Raw genomic sequence first — 21,901 nt, forward strand, 5'->3', positions numbered from 1 at the left:
CACAATTTCTCTGTAGTGTATACAGCTTGAGGTCAGGCATGGTTATTCCATCAGAGGTTCTTTTATTGTTGAGAATAGTTTTTGCTATCCTGTTAGAAACAAAATAAAATAAAAAAGGGGTGGGGGAATGGGGTCCTGGGGCAGAAAAAGATGCCCACACCCTACCAGAGTTTCCCTATTCTCTGGTCAGTCAGGCATGGGAGGGCTGCTATCTACCCTATCCACTCATCCCTGGGTGGGCATTCCTCTGTCCCACTCTTCAGGGGGTGGTCAGGTTCCAGCCCTGCCTGGGGACCCCCCGGGGCTACTTTGCTAAAGCCACCAGGGTTGTGGGAGACAGGGAAGAGGGAAAAAGTTCCTAACACTGACCAGAGTGCGCAGTGGAACTTGAAGGAGCAGAGCAGAGACTCTATGGTTTTAGAGCTTTATTATAGAAATGAAGGGGAAAGAGAGAAGGTAGAAAGGAGGAAGAGAGAGAGAGAGAGAGAGAGAGAGAGAGAGAGAGAGAGAGAGAGAAGATAGAAGAAAGAAGAAGACAAAGAGAAAGGGAAGAGGAGAGAGAAGTGAGAGAAGAGAGAGGTGAGAGGACAAAGGAATAAGAGAGTGAGGTGTAGGCTGAGCACCCTTTTTTATGGTCTTCACTGTTGCTAGGTAACTGGGGAGGAGTTTAGCCTGAAGGTCAGAAGCTTGGGCCATTGCTTACATGACTACTGACCATGCTTCTCTTGTGGGGGCTGTGGGAGGTGGTACCTTAGGCAGGGGCTGGAGTTCCAGGAGCATGAGGGAACGCCTACCATGTCATGTAGGTGAATTATGAACATAGGGGTTCAGACCTCAGCTTGACTGGAGACCAGCCTGCAATTCCCCACACTATCCTAGGTTTTTTGTTATTCCAGATGAATTTACAAATTGCCCTTTCTAATTCAGTGAAGAATTGAGTTGGAATTTTGATGGGGATTGCATTGAATCTGTAGATTGCTTTCGGCAGGATAGCCATTTTTACTATAATAATCCTGCCAATTCATGGAAGATCTTTCCGTCTTCTGAGTTCTTCAATTTCTTTCTTCAGAGACTTGAAGTTTTTGTCATATAGATCTTTCACTTCCTCAGTTAGAGTTACACCAAGGTATAATATATTTTTTGTGACTATTGTGAAGGGTGTTGTTTTCCTAATTTCTTTCTAATTCTGTTTATCCTTTGTGTAGAGAAAGGCCACTGAATTGTTTGAATTAATTTTATATCCAGCTATTGCACTGAAGCTGTTTATCAGGTTTAGGGGTTCTCTGGTAAGGGACTAATATCCAATATATACAAAGAGCTCAAGAAGCTGGACTCCAGAAATTCAAATAACCCCATTAAAAATGGGGTATAGAGCTAAACAAAGAATTCTCAACTGAGGAATAACAAAGATCTGAGAAGCACTAGAAAAAATGTTCAACATCCGTAATCATCAGGGAAATAAAAAGTCAAAACAACCCTGAGATTCCACTTCAACCAGTCAGAATGGCTAAGATAAAAAAATTCAGGTGTCAGCAGATGCTGGCAAGGATGTGGAAAAAGAGAAACACTCCTCCATTGCTGGTGGGATTGCAAGCTTGTTACAACCACTCTGGAAATCAGTCTGGCGGTTCCTCAGAAAATTGGACATAGTACTACTGGAAGATCCAGCAAAACTTCTCCTGGGCATATACCCAGAAGATGTTCCAACTGAAAATAAGGACACATGCTCCACTATGTTCATAACAGCCTTATTTATAATTGCCAGAAACTGAAAAGAACCCAGATGTTCCTCAACAGATGAATGGATACAGAAACTGTGGTAAATTTATACAATGGAGTACTACTCAGCTATTAAAAACAATGAATTTATGAAATTATTGGGCAAATGGATGTATCTGGAGGATATCATCCTGAGTGAGGTAACCCAATCACAAAAGAAGTCACTTGATATGCACTCACTGATAAGTAGATATTAGCCATGAAACTTAGAATACCCAAGATACAATTTGCAAAACATAAGAAAATCAAGAAGAAGGAAGACCAAAGTGTGGATACTTCATTCCTCCTTAGAATAGGGAACAAAATACCCAGGGATGGAGTTACAGAGACAAAGTTTGAAGCTAAGACCAAAGGATGGGCCATCCAGATACTACCCCACTGGGGATCCATCCCATAATCAGCCACCAAATGCAGATACTATTGCATATGCCAGCAAGATTTTACTGAAAGGACCCTGATATAACTGTCTCGTGTGAGGCTATGCCAGTGACTGGCAAATACAGAACTGGATGCTTGCAGTAATCTATTGGGTAGAACACAGGGTCACCAATGGAACAGCTAGAGAAAGCACCCTAGGAGCTGAAGGTACTATCCAGTATCCCCAGAGCTCGTGTCTCTAGCAGCATATGTGGCAGAAGATGACCTAGTCGGCCATCATTGGGAAGAGAGACCCATTGGTCTTGCAGACTTTATATTCCCCAGTACAGGGGAATGCCAGGGCCTAGAAATGGGAGTGGGTGGGTAGGGGAACAGGGTGGGGGGTGGGTATAGGGGACTTTCAGGATAGCATTTGAAATGTAAATGAAGAAAATATCTAATTAAAAATTGAAAAAAAAAAAGAGTGCCTGTCATCTCCCAAATCCCATAGTTTTTAGTCTATTTAAACCATGAGTTTAGGAGTGGCTATTTAGGGGGAAAATCAACCACTAGGTAATTAAAAAGAAGATGGCCACAAGGTAACTTTGCTTGTCTGTCTTCTATTCCTTGTGATATACAGTTTTTCACACCAAATATGCACATTAATAACTTTAGGGGTCTCTTTCTGGACTCCTTTTTGTCATAGTCCTAAAATAGAGTCAACTTGGATTGTAAAAAAAAAGTCTTCAGAGAAGAGCAAGACTGCAATCTATAACAGAGGTACTACAAGAACCGCCTTGTCCTCTCCAGCATCGTGGACATCTGAAGACAACTTTGCAGAACCAGATTACATAATCAAGGACACTGTACTTAAAACCAGGACTTATTAGCTACGTATATTTTTGCCCATTGCCTGAGAATTCCTCAATTTGAATGTGAAGCTAGTCCGTATCCCAGAAAGTAAATATAGGCTTGGGGTCACTGAAATTTCTATTGTTTTTGTTTGTTAGTTTGTTCATTTTCAAGTTGTCACATTGAATAAAGCCCTTATTATTTATCTTATAATATAGTGAATTAGTATATAGTATATTAGCATTTAGTAGATTATTATGGCTGTCAGAACTTGAGTATCCTAATTCTCTGGTTATACCATCTCTGTATTATTTTATCCCTTTGAATCTCATCACTCATCTGCATCCATTTGTGTGTGTGTGTGTGTATATATATATATATATGTGTGTGTGTGTGTGTGTGTGTACATACGTATACATACATATACATACATATATAGTCTGTCTGTGTAAATATACTTATACACACACAATATATATATATATATATATACATTGTCTCTCTAAATATGTATACAATACATACACATATAATCTATTTATTACTTTGTATTCAGTATGTATGATATGTATGATATCTGGCACATACTGGGAATTCAATAAGAAAAATATTTATAGCAAATATTTGTTGCCTGCACAAATACAAATAAACTTAGGATAAGTTGAACCTTTTGAAAATATTTTATTCTATGGAAACTTCATTATGATTTTTAGGTATTAAAAATTTCAAAGCTTCATGTGGTCACACATATTTACAATCCTAAGATGCTGGTGGTTGGAGCAGGAGCGTCATTCATTTAGTGTTATCATGAGCTATATAGCAAGTTCTTTTTTTTTATTATTGGATATTTTCTTTATTTAAATTTCAAATGTTATCCCCATTCCTGGTTTCCCTTCTGAAAACCCCCTCCTCATCTTATTCCCCCTCCACCTGCTCACCAACCCACCCACTCCAGCTTCCTGGCCCTGGCATTCCCCCACACGGGGGCATAGAGCCTTCACAGGTCCAAGGGCCTCTCTTCCCATTGATGTCCGACTAGGCCTTCCTCTGCTACATATGCAGCTGGAGCTATAAGTCCCACCATGTGTACCTCTTGGTTGGTGGTTTAATACTTCAGAGCTCTGGGAGTACTGGTTAGTTCATATTGTTACTCCTTCCATGGGAGTGCAAACCCCTTCAGCTCCTTGGGTCCTTTCTCTAGCTCCTTCATTGGGAACCCCGTGCTCACTCCAATGGATGGCTGTGAGCATCCACTTCTGTATTTGTCAGTCACTGGCAGAGCCTCTCAGGACAAAGCTATATCAGGCTCCTGTTAGCAAGCACTGGTTCGCATCCACAATAGGGTTCGGGTTTGGTGACTGTTTATGGGATAGATCTCCAGGTGGTCTCTGGATCATCATTTCTTCAGTCTCTACTCCTTCCATGGGTGTTTTGTTCCGCCTTCTAAGAAGATCAAAGTATCCACACTTTGGTCTTCCTGCTTCTTGAGTTTCATGTGGTTTGTGAATTGCATCTTGGGCATTCCAAGCTTCTAGGCTAGTATCCACTTATCACTGAGTTCATGTCATGTGTCCTCTTTTGTGATTGGGTTACCTCACTCAGGGTGATATCCTCCAGATCCATTCATTTGCCTAAGAATTTCATACATTCATTGTTTTTAGCCTAGGCCACATAATGATGTCTCAAAGCAAGAAAAAAAAAATTCAAACAAGATCAAAGTGGAAGTCAAGTTACCCTCCTGTAAAACTCAGTCTATTCTATGATTTACCAAGTTTGTGGGGAAGAATAAGAATAAGCAGATTTGCTTCAATGTTAGTGATCTTAACCTATTTAAGCTCTTAAGAAGAGATGTGCATACATATATGCCTCCAAGAATTATTTAATTTACAGTCATATAGTTATAATCTGTTCTTCAAAGGACATACTATCAATAGCTTAACACTACTCACAAACAAATTCACAGATTCCTCAAAATAAACACTTGTTTGCTTCCTCCCAAAGCTTGGTGAGTAGCTTGGTATTTGGCTTGAAAGAGATAAATATAGTTTATAACATTATAGCAATTGAATTAATTCTAAAGTTGCATTGAATCTTAGACAAAAATATTGGTTTTTATTTACTCATAATAAAGATTTTACAGACATCGTAAAAGTATACTCTATGGAAAGATGCCGAAAGACCATTTAGTTTCAGAATTTACAGCATTATATATTTTTTATTATACAATTCTTGTTCTATGTCATATTTCACTGTTATTCAGGGTTTATTAAGTTTTTTCCAGTAATCATCAATGTTACCTCTAGAATTCATTTCTTGAATGTGTCTTGATTGGTTAACTGCTTCTGTTCCTTGACCCACTTCTCTTCTTTTGAACCCATTTGCATTATACTTCTTTTAACCAACTTACTTTTCAGTAATTAAATATTGACTTTACAGTCAGACTCTATGTATGATATATCCCTGTGAGGGCATATCATCATGTGTATTTTGTTCAATATTTTCTCTCAGATTATTATCAAGGAGAATCTAATAAATAGTTTTTAAATTGAAGAGTGCTTGATTTCATGAGAATAGAAGCAGTTGCCATGGCATGACTCTTCAGAATTAGTGCTTGCAAACCCATAGGCTTCCTATTTTAATTGTTTTCCCTCAGATGTCTGCTCTGGAAACTCATGTTGATGTTGTCACTTTCTAGATGAGCAAGCCTGCTCTGGGCATATACCTGAAAGATGCTCCAACATATAATAAGGACACATGCTTCACTATGTTTATAGCAGCCTTATTTATAATGGCCAGAAGCTGGAAAGAACCCAGATGTCCTTCAATAGAGGAATGGGTACAGAAAGTGTGATACATTTACATAAAATGGAGTACTACTCAGCTATTCAAAACAATTACTTCATGAAATTCACAGACAAATTAGAAAATAACATCCTGAGTAAGGTAACCCAATCACAAAAGAAGACACATGGTGTGTACTCACTGATAAGTGGATATTAGCTCAAAAGCTTGGAATACTCAAAATACAATTCACAGACCACATGAAATTAAAGAAGAAGGAAGACCAAAGTGTGGGTGCTTAAGTTCTTCTTAGAAGGAGTAACAAAATACCCTGTGTGGAGATACAGAGACAAAGTGTGGAGCAGAGACTAAAGGAAAGACCATCCAGAGACTGCCTCACCTAGGGATCCATCCGATATACAATCAGCAACTGCAGACATTATTGTGGATGCCAAGAAGTGCATGCTGACAGGATCCTGATATAGCTTTCTCCTGAGAGGCTCTTCCAGAGCCTGACATATGCAGAGGCAGATGCTCACAGCCAACCATTGAACTGAGCACAGAGTCCCCAGTGAAGGAGTTAGAGAAAGGACTGAAGGAACTGAAGGGCTTTGCAACCACATATGAAGAATTACAATATCAACCAACCAGAGCACCCAGGGACTAAACCACCAACCACGGAGTACACATGGAGGGACCCATGTCTCCAGCTGCACATGTAGCAGTGGATGGCCTTGTTGGGCATCAGTGGGAGAAGAGGCCCTTGTTCCAGTGAATGTTAGATGCTCCAGTGAATGGGAATGCAATGGTGGGGAGGTGGGAGTTGGTGGGTGGGTGGGTGCACACCCTCAGAGAAGCAGGAGGAGGGGCTGGGATAGGGGGTTTCTGGGGGAAAACTGGGAAAGTGGCTAGCATTTGAAATTTACATAAATAAAATATCCAATAAAAAACCCCCATCTTATTACAAGGTCAAAAAAAAAAAAAAGAAAGAAAAAGAAAAGAAAAAAGACAAAGAAAAAGAAAAGAAATGCTGTTTATGCCTTCCTTAGATTTAGATTATCTTAGATCTTAGATCTTTTGTCCATTTTACTTTTTTACCCGACTTATAGGATCTAGAGATCATGATCTGGTAAGTCTCAGGGAGTGATTTTTTTGTGGACTTTATGAAAGCCTCTTCAATGCTACAGAAAAGAATGTACAGGGTGGCATTTAATGTCGTGGAAGAAATGCTATTATTCAAAACAAAATCACCTGTTAGCCCCATGTCATCCTTTTATAGCTCACTAGGACAGCGCCCTGAGTTCTATGCATTGTAAGGAATAATTCCTTTGCATATATCCTGATTTCCCATGACAGTGGTAAGCATTTAGTTGAGAATTGGAAATCTTGCATTGAACACTCCCTGAGTTTTTTGTTTGTTTGTTTGCTTTTTGCTTTTTTTTTTTTAAGATATAAAAATGTGACTAATACTAACCACTCCCAGGGAATAGAACAAGGCAGAATTACAAATGAACAAAAATTCCAGACATGATAGAATTGTGCAAGAATCAACATAAGCTGTGAGTTCAAGGGATCAGAGAGCTCATTGTGAGACTGTCTCCGAGTAATTTCAGAAAGCACCCCCCCACCCTGAGTTTCACCAACATGACTACTCAAACAAGATCTAAACAAGAATAATAGAGATGCTATAGTTGAAAGGAGAAAGCTCTCAAGGTATCAGCACTACACAATGAACTGTGGGCAATTAAGGAAAACAGTGTCTTCCCCAGAGAGAAGCACAGCAATTGGCCCTCCAGGACGATGTGGTCAACCCTAAAAACCACAAATACAGGTAACGTTGAACAGACTGTGTAATGCACACAGACACACAGACACACACACACACACACACACACACACACACTGTGCATACATATGTATTATTTTATATGTACATATATATACACACACTGGAAGGGAATGGTAAATGTTGTAATTATAGCATAATCTCCAGAATTACATAATGAAAGAATTCAAGTTGTAAAATAAATGTAGACTCACAGGGCAGTGGGGTTATGCTATCATAGATTGAATTATTAGACTTCTCATATTTTTTACATAAAAAATTAAGGCAAGTGCAGTGTAGCCTTGCTCCGGTTCTTAGAAAACAAAACCAACCAAACAAACAAAACAAAACAAACAAACAAACAAACAAAAATAGGTAATGCTGATGGTGATTGCTAAAAATTGAGAGTCTTAGAAGATAAGAATTTGATCAAGTATTTTACATTTTTATGTCACTTCTCAGTTTGGTATTCATTTGCAAATGAGTAGGCTGAAAAGATGCTAACTAAGCAGGAGTAGCAAAAGCAGCATTTTTAAGTTAGGCCCTCAATCAATCCAGAGATGAGTACTTTAAGCCTAAAGGAAAGGGGCTTTCTGAATGAGGGCTACCTGAACAGATACCAAAAGTTAGGACAGTTAAAGATCTGTGATATGAGCAATGAATACATTGAAGAGGGTAGCTGAACTATAAACTGGAGAGATCAAAGATTGGAGAGAGGGCTGGACCAATATAGAGGGCATGTCGTAATGAAAAATTAGAACTTTGGGGTGGGCACAAAACATGAAGAGATATCCCCTAAATACAGTTCCCACAAATGGAAAGTTGTCAGGGACAAACATGCCACCTACATTAGTATTCCTGATACCAAAACCACACCACTCTACTGGATGACTGCAAGCCTTTGGATGTTTTTTTAGGCTATAAAAGAGAACGTAGCATTTCTTTGCTTACAGTTACAAAAACAGGAAGGACATCTGGATAAAGAACACATTTCAATGACAGGCAAGGAACTTCCCATGACATTGATAAAGTGGAACTTCTCTGAAGAGAGTTGTAGAAGGAATGTGAGATATTTTCAAGTGGTCTGAACAATATCATTGAATGTCTTAAGAAAAATCCTTTCCACTGCATGTTTCTGGGGCTATGTCAATTTAGGAAGGTTTGTAACTTTATCTTTGATGTGATATTGTTCTTCAATAAATGGTGCAAACCTTCAGCTTAGTAAGAGACTGACATCCAAAGCCACAGTGTTGAACTTTGTAGAAGGGTATTCAGTACTTTATTGCTCTATGTACTGAATAACATTCTCACATCTTACAGATTCATTTCAATTATTTTATTGCATGCATCTAATTTTGAATCTATGTTTGGCCATTTTTTCTTATGTATTTCCTTATCTTGTTGATTAATATCATAGATTTGCTATGTATTCATTTTTTATTTTTATAAGATTTTAGCTCTTCAGTTTGTAGCTAAGAATTGAAAACTTGCTTACTCTCAATGATAGGACTTTTTTTTTTTTATTTCTGGCTCGTTTTCATAGGATGCTGGTCACTATAACATTCAAGTTAAGTTAAAGTTGATGATAAGAAGATTAGCAACTTCCACCCATTATACTTGCTGCCAGTGCTGCTTTGAATCTTTATATCATTTCATAAGTACAAAATGTGATGGGGTATCAGAATATCTACATTATTCACAAGGAAAGCAAGATTTAGAACGTTCAGTAAATTATATAACAGCAATTTCCAAAATGGGAATCAGAATTCAAATGCAATTCTTGTAAATATGAATACTTTCTTCTTTTAATTGTAAATATTTATGGTTTAATAACTAGACTACATCTTCTGTGGGAACTTGACTTACACCGTAATCTATGAGGCCCATTCTCAGCATGGCCACTATTAATAGCATATAGTTCAATACCAAAACAATTAATTCAATAAATAGTTATACATATATTTTTCCTATAAACTAAGTGAAATTTTATCAACTACTAGAGCTATAAAAATAACTCAAAGTTGTTTGATCTAAGAGAAGGTGAAAGAATTTTCTGGTTTATTAATGCTTCAAAGTCAATAAGGTTCCCACAATTGATTGAAAGGGATAAAGTGTTTTGGGGTGTCATCTCTCCATTTTTAAGGCTCAGATTTCCTGCTTGCCTCTTTCTTTCCAGTTTGAGGGGGAATCAAGTGATTTTCCCCGAGGGAGGATGTGTCTCTGCAGCCAGAGCACACGTCAGCTTTATAGCCTGCAACTTCCTGTAGAGAAAGGGCATCTTTGTCAATAATTTCCAAAAAAACTGTCCTAAAAGGCTTTGGGCAATATGTTCCACTCGACTAGATTGTCACATCTACTTTTGCTAGATTTTCAGTTTTTCTAGCTCACATAAGTAATTTCCTTCTACAAGTATTAGCTCACACGTGTAGGCACTGCAGTTTTCTTATCTTGCTCTCCCCTTGATCTTTCTCCCTTTCTTCTAACTCTACAATGTCATCTTTGGAACAACTATCTAATTCAGTGGTGGCACTGCATAGGAGAAGAAAAACTGGCAAAATGCAAGTCATCTCAAAACTGACCATTCTGTGTCTATTCTGCTTTCGTTCCTCCAAAGAAAAGGTACAGCAGAGCCTGAGCTTCCAGACAGGAGTGCTATGATGCAGGCTATGGACAAATCATCTAGGAGACTGGGGACTTGGGTGTGCTGACAGTTCTGCTCTTTGATCCAGTATCAACCTGCCCAAACAATTGATCTTATTTTTATTTGCTTTAAAATATTTTTACTAATATATAGTTATATCATTTCCCTCCATTCCCTTTCCTTCCTACAGCTCTTCTCATGTACTCAGCCACCCTTTGCAAAGACAGTTTTCTCATAAATGTGCTTTTGCCTCAGTTTAAAATAATCAGCTACCAAACCCAGACACTATTGCATATGCCAGAAAGATTTTGCTGAAGGGACCCTGATAGCGCTGTCTCATATGAGGCTATGCCAGTGCCTGGCAAATACAGAAGTGGATGCTCACAGTCATCTATAAGATGGAAAACAGGGCCCCCACTGGAGAAGCTAGAGTAAGCACCCAAGGAGCTGAAGAGGTCTGCAATCCTATAGGTGGAACAACAATATGAACTAACCAGTACACCCAGAGCTCGTGTCTCTAGCTGTGTATGTAGCAGAAGATGGCCTAGTCAGCCATCAATTGGGAGAGAGGCCCCTTGGTATTGCAAACTTTATATGCCCCAGTACAGGGGAATGCCAGGGTCAAAAAGTGGGAGTGGGTGGGTAGGGGAACAGGGCGGGGGAGGGTATAGGAAACTTTCAGGATAGCATTTGAAATGTATATAAAGAAAATATCTAATAAAAAATAAATAAATAAAATTATATCCAAAGTCCTGCACTGCATGGTGAACTCAGCTCTAGCTCAGGGATAGGAAGTTAGTTTTTCTCACCTTGAGGGGAAGTCAATTCTCACATCTCCAAACAACCAGTTGATAACCTTTATAAACTGTTCAGCATTTACAGTTTCTTGGCACAGAATTGTTAGGATTAAGCAGTGAAAAGGATCTTGATTTTTAACTTCTCTGAGTTAAAACCCACTAGTTCTATTTTCTGACTTAGGGAATCTGTAAACATACTGCAGCAGGTAAGAGATATATGTTCAGTAAGGTATTTGAGTTTGAGTACGAGGGATATCAGTTAGGAGACCATGTCAATACAGGTGAAAGGTCATGGGCCAACGCTTTTGCAGAGATTGAAGAGAAATTATTGAGATTAGATATATCAGAGGCAAAATTATCAAGTTCAGTGGGTGATGCTCTCAGGTTAGATGGAAAGAGAGTCAACCATAATTTTAAAAGTTTGAGCTTGAACGGCAAAGATACACGGAGGTTTCTTTCATTATTGAAATACAGCTGCCTGATGCAGATTTGAGGGACTATGAAATGCAGCTCTCGAGTAAGCAGAGGGAAAAGAAACCCCAAGTTTCAAAATCCACGGTGCTTGCAATTCTCATTAGTTAGCTGATTGGGCTTTGCTGTTTGATTGGAAACCTGTGGGCAACAGTCAAATGTTCACACACAGCATCCATGCAAATAGAAACAGCGTGGTTTAGCAGTGGGAGGACTTTATGAACAAGAGTCTCAGTGCATTTGACTTGAAAGCTCTAATAAATCAGGTCTGTCGGAAACCTCTGCCCCGATACAACACCTCCCTCCCCTCAAGGTAATGCAACTGCGGTCCTCATTTATTACTCGTGCAAGTTTTAACCTCTGTAACTTCCCCCAAGTCAACTTTCAATACACTTTAGCTTGATGATTTATGTATCATGTCATTAAATATTTTATGAAAAATATACCTTTTACTCAATATCCCCTGAAGTCATTTTGCATACAGCATGTCTTTCCCTTCTCCAAGGAGTTGTTCTTTAAACCTAAAATTAAGATGACTGATAATAAGACAAAAGAGCAATTTCTTTTTTTCCCTCATTTTTGGCTCCTTAGGGCAATATGAATTTAATATGTTCTCTATGGGAAAGAAAAAGCAACTGCTTAGTCCTTAGTTTACCGTTTTTATTCAGATGCAAGGCAAATTTTCAATTCTAGCAGGCGTCCATAGAGTCTCTCGTCATGACCTTGTAACTGACCCCTGGCTGTGAATTCGAAAGCAGAGCTGAGTAAGTGTATTTTAAACAGCATGTTCCATTGTGCCATTAGATATGGCTGCAAAATGCATGTGCTACTTAGATAACCCAGACAAAACTGACCTCCTTCAAAACAGCCTTAATTAGCAATCTTTCAATTAACACTAAGCTTATAACTGATAAGGATCATTTTATGCCCTTGATCTAAGGATAATTCTGAATTATACTAAAAACATCATTTGAATTGGACTTACAGTTTATTCTTAATAATGTGGATATATTATCTGTTTGAATAAATGAAAATGTGAGCTTGGCATTCATTTTAACATCAATATTTCAAGCAACTATACTCACAGAACTGAACTTGTTCAGGGTTTTATCTGATGACACAATTTATGACATTAATTATTACATTACAATTACACAATAAGGTCTTTATTTGATCCCAGAGTGTGAGCACCAAAACTTACACTTTGGATGTTACTTAAATACTCTGATTAATTTAAAAGCATTTTGTACGTATTATCCCATGTCTTCTTTATGTTCCTTTTGGTTCATAACTGGATGTTTGATTCACACAAGTAAAGATGCCAGTTTTAGGATGAATTCAGTGGGTCAATAAAACTGATTTTATTTTGCTTGGAAAACTTCAACTCCAAGAAAATAGTATTATTTTAATGGGCATTTATTGACAAGAGAGATAAATTATCGGGGAAAAAAAGCAAATATTGCTTCTATAAAGACACTATTATAAGGCATGCACTGCCAATGATCTGTCAAGCGTGTTTACGAATGCCATCCTTCTTCAGAGGAGAAAAGAAAGCCCAGTGCTAGCTGAAAATGCTTTCAGTATGAAATACTGATAACAAGCATCAGAGTAAGAGATTTATAACTGGCATTATTTTCTGGGTCTAAGGAAGACATTGCACATCTAAATATATGATAGACCTTGAGGATAATATTCCACCACAAAAATATACTTCCCTCATTCTTTCTTTCTAAGCATCACTAACCACTGACACAAGCAAATCTGTGCACATGAATGACAAACCAAGCCCTACTCAGATACATGTTGCATACTGCAGGCATCCGCATGTAAAAAAACATTTCAAAACAAAACTTCTGTGAGTTTCGATCTTTCTTACGTGTGTACTCTGATGAATAATTTACTGTCTCTTCTAAATTAATGCCTGTATTACAGAGATTGAGAAATCATAGATTATTATTAAAATGTATATTGTATGGAAATCTCTTGTTATGAATGTAAGTGCATTTATTCATTCATAATAGCAGGTTTCCTTACATTACATTATTCAGACTTGAGATATTGGTTTGAGTGGGTAAATTTATGAGGCATTTGTCATGATCTTTGCAGTTCAATCATCTTGAAAATAATTTTCAGTTATACATATTTGGTTCCTATTTGAGCTTAATGCAGAGAAAATAAGGCTGATATGATCATTGACCTTAGCATAGGAGCTCTTCAATAAGCTTGAAAACTAAATAAAAATCAGAAAAGATATATGCATAATTATAAATTACCATAAGGAAAAAAATCTCCAACAATTACAATGATGTACCACAAGATAAATTCTATTGCTATTCTAATGTACTTTCTTGTGGCTCTTTCTATTTTTTATTTTATTTTATTTTATCTTTTTGAGACAGGTTTACTCTGTATAGCCTAGTATGTATTCTGTAGACCAGGCTGGACCTCAAACTCAGAAATCCAATCTGCCTGCCTCTGCCTCCCAAGAGCTGGGATTAAAGACATGTGCTACTATTTCCCGGCTTTGTGACTCTTTCAAAGGAGGTATTTCAAAATTTCTTCATACACCTATGCAGGTAAAATGTGAGGTGGTATTATGGCATGATTGTGTGTATCGTTTACTGATATACTATTTTAGCAATGAAGCGTTTATCTTGTGAGGATATGCCAGTGCCTGGCAAATACAGAAGTTGATGCTCACAGTCATCTATTGGATGGAACACAGGGCCCCCAATGGAGGAGCTGGAGAAAATACCCAAGGAGCTGAAGGGATCTGCAACCCTATAGGAGGATTAACAATATGAACTATCAAGTATCCCCAAAGCTCGTGTCTCTAGCTGCATATGTAGCTGAAGATGGCCTAGTAGTTCATCATTGGAAGGAGAGGGCCTTGGTGTTGCAAAGACTATATGACTTAGTACAGGGGAATGCCAGGGCCAGGAAGCAGGAGTGGGTAGGTTGTGGAGCAGGGCAGGGGAGTGTATAGGGGACTTTCCGGATAGCATTTTAAATGTAAATGAAGAAAATATCTAATAAAGTTGTTTAAAAATAAATTTAAAACATTACAAATACAGAATTTGATGGGCTATAGAAATGATTCTCAGCTTTATCTATTCTCATTCAGGAGTGTTTTTCTTATTCATCTATTTAAATAAGTTAAAAATATATGCCCCAGTACAGGTGAATGCCAGGGCCAGGAAGCAGAAGTGGGTGGGTTGGGGAGCAGGGCAGGGGAAGTGTATAGGGGACTTTCGGGATAGCATTTGAAATGTAAATGAAGAAAATATCTAATAAAAATATACTACATATCTATTCTGTAGTAGGCATGTAATTGAGAATATATTTTTGTCACACACACACACACACACACACACACACACACACACACACACACACACACACACACTCACACTTACACACAAATACCTGTATAATTTGTTTTGATCTGTTTTAGACTTTTCCTTTAAAATGCAAGAAGATTTGAAAATTAGCTTCTTTGATTGTTCCCAGTAAATTAATGATATTTCTCATTACTTACTCATTTACTCTATGTGCCTGCTTACTCTATGTGATACACACATCTTCATGGTACCTATCTACATAGGCCAAATAACTGTTCTTTCTCTGAAAGAATTCCTGAGCCTCAAACTCTGGTTTGTTCAGGCTTTGTTAGAAGCAACTTTACCCGATGAACCATCACAATGTCCTACTTTTTAAAAATATATACACTACTTTTTCTGATTAATATTCTGTAGCTTTTATTATTAGTTATTTTTACTTTATGTATCTGAGGAGCTTGCCTGCTTGTGTATCTGTGCACAGCGTGATGTCGTTTCCAAGGAGATTCTGAAGAACTGATCCCATGGAACTGTATCAGATCATCAGATCCCATAGACCTGGAGTCACAGATGCTTGTGAGCCACTGTGTAGGCACTGAGAATCAAACCCTGGTCTTCTGGAAGAAAAGCCAGTGCTTTGGACTGCTGAGCCATCTTTACAGCCCCCATCCACTTTTAAATTCCCACAGAAAAACTTCACACAGTCCCCCTTCCCTCCCTGCTATACAAATTAAATGTCTTTTCCTCATAATATACATTTTCATGGTTACTTTAGTGACCATCTTGTCCCTCATTATCAAGGTTGTCTTCTTTTAGCGCTAGAAAACAATACATTTAACTATTAAATTAAATTAATTATTAAAGTTGTAGCCACTGCTCTTTAATTAGCTTGGCAAATAATTTCACAAGGTTTAGTATAGTGTTAACATCAATATTTATTTAAAGGACCTGCTTGACAAACATTCACAATTCTCACATGAAAATTGACAGTTCTTACTATTACATCACACTGCATATAATAAAATAAATAAAACTAAAAATCAAGGAAGAGCTGTTGACGATCTAGCCACATAGACACAAGAATTATTGAAAGTGAACCTTTGCATAATACAGGTACATTTGACATATCATTTAACATAAACAAATATAAAGAAGCTTTTAATTGTGATTCATAGTCTTATTCAGTTTGACTACAAAAACCAGAAGAAAAATATGATAAATGATTTGTTGATTCACATAAATTTATAATTGATTCTCAACTAATGAAATATTTTTAAAATTTCAATGATGAGTGAAAATAGTTTTAACTTGAATGTGTTTTAACTCAAGCTGAGTAAATTTTCTATACAGAATTTATTTAAAAGAAATAGAGAAAGGGATGAGTCAACTCAATACACTTGCCACAGTCAAAAGAACTATTTTTCATACTTTATTTGGCTATTTCAACATTTTAGAACATGCTTGGAACAACCAAGACACGTGAAACTGTTCTGAATTATACCCTTTGTGTTGTTTGGAAAATAATCTGTTAGGCATGTCTCCACTTTACACTCAAATTGGTTTAGATATAAAAACAATAATTCATGTCTTATTAAAAAAATTTGAGGACTTAGCAAAATATTGTCTCTAACGGAGGCTTTGGATAGAATATAATTTAGGGGAAATGTTTCTATCTGATTCATAGATATTATCCTTAAGTATCTTGAGGGCATGCCATATTTTCCTTCTGCTTGAATAATACCATTGGGTGCACATATATTCTATGACAAATTACTCAAATGTGACTGAAAATCTGATCAATTTGAATAAATTTGAGGTTCCACTTATTTCACTAAATAAGATATAGGCCACAACTTCTGTCATTTGACACAGAAAGTTTAGGGAAGCGCTTCTTCCCACATAAACATTATATTGCTTATTCTTCTCCTATAATTATTTTATGAGAGTCTAGATTTCCATCACTGTGACAAAATGCTTGCTAGACATGACTGCATGGGGGGAAAGCTTATTTTGATTCACAGTGCAAGTGGTTTCAATTCATGGTACTTAGGCTCTCAATGTATGATTTTTTTTTATTACCGTATATGAAAATTTCACCTTCAATCAAGGAGTAGTTTGTATCTTTTACTTTTGGAAATTAGTCTCAGTATAAAAGACTTCTTATTCTACTCCGGAGGTGTTTTGGAGAGAGGGAAAAGATGGCTAGTGAGATTACAAGAAGCGAAATATGTCCACGGTACATTATGAAGTCAGCCTAATCAAGACTTAGCATGAGGATCTCATGTCAGGAAGTGATACTTTACAGGAAAGTCTATCAATAGTCCAATCATTCAAAACATCAACAAGCAGAGATGAATTAATCACACAGCCTTCTCAGGCACTTGGTGTGGTGGAGGCAGGAGAGGTGGATACCTTTTACTCATAATACACAGGTACCTAGCTGGATTGGAATTCTACTGCTAAACCTGAGGCAGAACACACAGTACATGACTTCTAATGAACGGATGTTTAGGAAATAGGTAATGTTACTTTGACTAAGTGGAAGCCTATACATAACTGTGCTTCCAAATCTCATTATCGGTAAAGATAATTCTGTCTAAACCTATGCATATATGGCTCTTTTCTCACCAAGAAATGGAGACAATTTCTTCTCCACTTGTGTATCTAGTGTTTGAGTAACAGGCTTTTAGAAATTGGATGTCACAGAAGACTAAGAGTGCAATATTTTTCCTTTTCTTTTCTTTTCTTTTCTTTTCTTTTCTTTTCTTTTCTTTTCTTTTCTTTTCTTTTCTTTTCTTTTCTTTTCTTTTCTTTTCTTTTGCATTTGCTTCTTTCTTTTGAAACATTTTTATTTTTAATTTATTTTTTACATTCCATATTCCATTCCCTGACCCCCTTCCATCCACCCTCTGACTGCTCCATATCTCACATCTCCTCCGCACCCCACCCTGTCTCCATATGGCTGCTCCCACTCTCCACCCCACCTGACCTCTAAGCTCCAGTCTCTTGAGGGTTAGGTGCATCATCTCTGAATGTACACAGACCCAGAAGTCATCTACTGTATGTGTGTTGGGGGCCTCATATGAGCTGGTGTATGCTGTCTGTTTGGTGGTCCAGTGTTTGAGAGATCTTGGGGGATGCAAATGGAGAGGAGCCTGAGGAAAAGAAGGTCCAGTGACAGGCCCAAAGTGGAATCCAGCTCAAGGGGAGGTCCCAAGGCCTGACACTATTACTGATGCTATGGAGCACTCACAAAAAGGGATCTATCATGACTGCCCTCCAAAAGACCCAACAAGCAGCTGAAAGAGTCAGATGCAGGTATTTGAACCCAAGCAATGGACAGAAGAAGCTTGTCGCACCCAGCCTGACCAGCAGGAAAGACACAACACCATGTTGTCCTTCTTCAAGCAGGCTTATTCAGGAACACTTCGCATTGCAATGCAGGAAGGGGAATTCCCCCCAACCCCCAACAACCCCGGGGTGTACCTTAAATACCCTACTGACTCCTCCCAATCGTCCCAGTCATGTACCTACAGTCCATTGGGTCACAGCAAATGAGGATACCTCAGGCGAGCTGATGAGGCATGGCATCTGCCCAGTGCAGGCGGCTGGGATGTGGCTAAGTCTGAGGGAAAGAGGAAGTCAGGCGCAGGTCATAAGACCTGGCAGCCATCCCAGGCGCCATCTTGGGGCTGCAGCCACACCCGCTCCTCACTGAAGCTGACCCCTGTTATTGAATTAGGGAAGGATAAAAGAAGCTGAGAGGGAGGGCGATCCTGCAGGAGGACCAGCAGTCTCAATTTATCTGGAACCCAAGACCTCTCAAATGCTCTTTTCTTGCTTTAATATTTATTAACATATTAATTACATGTTAATTAGGCGTGGTATATTTTCAAACACATGCAAACTTTATGCACTAATCAAAGCTAACATCCTTCTTCAGCTCCTCAACCTTTTCCAAAGCAGAGTAATTAAACTCCACCTTCAGGTCTGTTTTTAAGCTTCCATACACAAGAGAGAACATATAGTCTTCCTTTTGCTCCTGTCTCATTTCACTTAAGATGATGTCCTCTGGTCACCCTATTTCTGGAAACGCCAAGCTATCTTTCTTTATTGTGGGAAAATTCTCCCTACGCACATCCACCACATCTTCTTTATCTTTTTATCTGCTGATAAATGAGCATGTGATTTTCGAGTTGGTGTCTCAAGAGTACTTCCACATGCCTGTTCATGTTCATGGAAATGCATCTGATGTAGAAGTATCTGAAACACCATTCTAAGATGTTTGTGAAGAGAAGAACACTTAGATGATGAGAAAACATAAAGTCAGAAACTGAGTAACAGAGAACTTCACTGCCTCAATTGGACAGCCAGACCCTAACCTACCAGTTGATGTGTACTTAAGTCCAAGATGAACCCTGCCTCAGGAAAGCCTCTTTAGCCAGTCCCAAATGCTACAGAGGAGTCCATCATATACAGTCCTGCTTGAGTATATGACACATAGAACCATGACAGGAATAGTAATGTCTGCTGTTTTAGTCTTTAGTATTGTTTGATAAAAAGCACTGATCATTGAATCACAAGACAGAAAGCATGATTAGAGAATTTTGTTAATTTATGACATCTTTCCCCTCTTTTAGCAGATTCTACAATCTTTCGTCCTTTTTTATATAAAAACATATTCAGGACTATAGAGAGCACTATTAAATTATTTATTACAATTACGTTGGTAAATGGACATTTTTGCCTGTGTTGATAAAACGGCTAGCCTGTCTTGGTCAACCTGTTCCCCTATGTGCTGATACTCTATCTTCCAAATCCTTGGCTAAGTAAGCAGTAAGTTGTTACATAAAGCTCTGTTGAACTTATAAAAAAGTGGCATTTTGTGCTGTTTTAGGAGACACTTTTTCTATAAATATTCATGATTTATGCCGATACAAATTTTATCTACATAGCCAGTCATCATGGCTTCTTTGTTAGAGTAATTCCGTATCTTTTGCTATGGCTACATACTCAAAGATAGTTCTCCATTTGAAGGTTAAGAGTGGTTTTCTGACTATACCTCACTAGCAGGGTATAAGGGGATGATGCCTGTATGTATGCTTACCAGGAATTACAGGACAAGGGTAGAAATCTTTCTTTTCTGGCTGGCATATACATCTGATTTTTGGAGGAGAGTATTGTGAACCATGAGAACTATGCCTTGACTTAAGGATGGATGCAAAAAGCCATAAAGAACTTCTTTTCCAAAACTCATGGGGTTTTATTTCAATGCCAGTCTGAGATTAAAGGGAAATGAATATTTTAAAGGATAGTGGATACCATTTTGGTATTCTAATACATGTTACTAAGAAAAATTTGTTTCTTCACCTATAACTGTTTAACTCTTCTGATCTCAGGTCTTACTTCTTTCTCAAAGTTGGTCTTCCTTACTTTTCCTGTCCTTGATGGGTACAAATTGTTCATGTTTAATAACTGTCCTCTTATGTAAGTTTAGTAAGAATGAATCCCCATCACATTATTATATATTGCTACTCTTGCTTGAGTGTCCTCTTTCTACACCTTATGTGTATATATACCATTGAGCTAGTTTCAGCAAAAACACTGTTAAGCCAGTGTAGAAAGAACTCACCTACCTTCAGTGTTCCTTCTTAGTAATTTTCCATCCATTGCCTCTGACTCTGCTAGTTCACAGTATCTCATTCCCTCATTGCAATAGCTTTGACATCCATTGTAATTGTATTGAATAAAAATTTCTTTACTCTTTTAACAAGTGTCAGAACATTTTCCCCTTTAACACTGCAGACTTAATATTTCCTGAATCAAAAGACTTCCTAAGAAAATAACTCTGTAGATCTGTTCAGACACTGAGACTAAGTTTAGGATTAACTTTTCTGCATTTGTATTAACTATTTTTATTACCTAGACTAGTAGAGACAATACATTTATGAATCGTCATAAAAAGATATGAGTTATTCTTTTATTAGTGAAGAAAATTATTGGGATGTATATGCCTTTAAATTTTCATTTATTTATGCAAGTGGGTAGAGTGTGTCTGGGAAATATATACTCATGTGTATATACATGTATTTATATGTAGTTATAGTTGTATGTTGAGGCTAAATATCAAAGGGGGTTATTAACCATAGTAGCTCAGCTCCATAATTTTTGAAACAGGAACTCTCCCTGAAGCAAAAGCTTAAATATTTGGCTAGACTGTTCAGTAAGTTGCAAGGATCTTTCTGTCTCCACTCCCAAGTAGTGGCATTACAGATGTTTGCTGACTTGCCTGTTTTTATTCATTTTTTATCATGGCTACTGGGGAATATGAATATAGATTCTCAGTATTGCATAACATGTTGCTGATTGAGCCATCTTCCCCAGCTGCTAGATTTATTTTAGTGTCTGCATTTCCTCTACCTGAATTTTCCTTTAAAAGGGGAATATATACTGATTGGTGTATTATATATTGTGGAAACTATTGGAAATTGAAAAAAAATGTATGGACATAAAGTATTCTTGTTTGTATATCAGATAAATTGGAAACATTCCTTATAAACACACGTCAGTCCCTCTAAGATTAATCTTAACCCTAGTGTTGGGTTGGTTGCCAAACATTTTGCTTCAGCATCATAATTAATGGAAGACAAATAGATATTGGTTTCCATATTTAATGTATCAGTTGGAATTTCTCTTTGTGGTTTTATTTCCCCTTGTGGTTTATCAACTTTCAGACAAAGTTCACCTTTGCCTTAGGCAGTTTTCTAACGTTAGGATAAAACACAATTGTCAAGGTAACTTATAGAAGGAACGGATTTTGCAAGGCTTCCCATTTCAGAGGAACAGGAGTTGAACACTGTCATGGTGATGGTCCTGTCAGCTGGTATGCAAGTATATCACTGGAGCAGTAGGGAAAACTCCCATCTTTCCTCCCATAAGGAGGTGTACAGTACACTAAGATGTCACTAGTCTTTTTAAGTTTGAAGTCCATTCCCAGTGACACAACTCTGTAGAAGTTAGATCCTGGTGTTTCCTCCCAACCCCATGCTCCCAGAAATAA

The sequence above is a fragment of the Mus musculus genome, chromosome 10, assembly GCF_000001635.26.
Source record: "Mus musculus strain C57BL/6J chromosome 10, GRCm38.p6 C57BL/6J".
NCBI classification, from domain to species: Eukaryota; Metazoa; Chordata; class Mammalia; order Rodentia; family Muridae; genus Mus; species Mus musculus.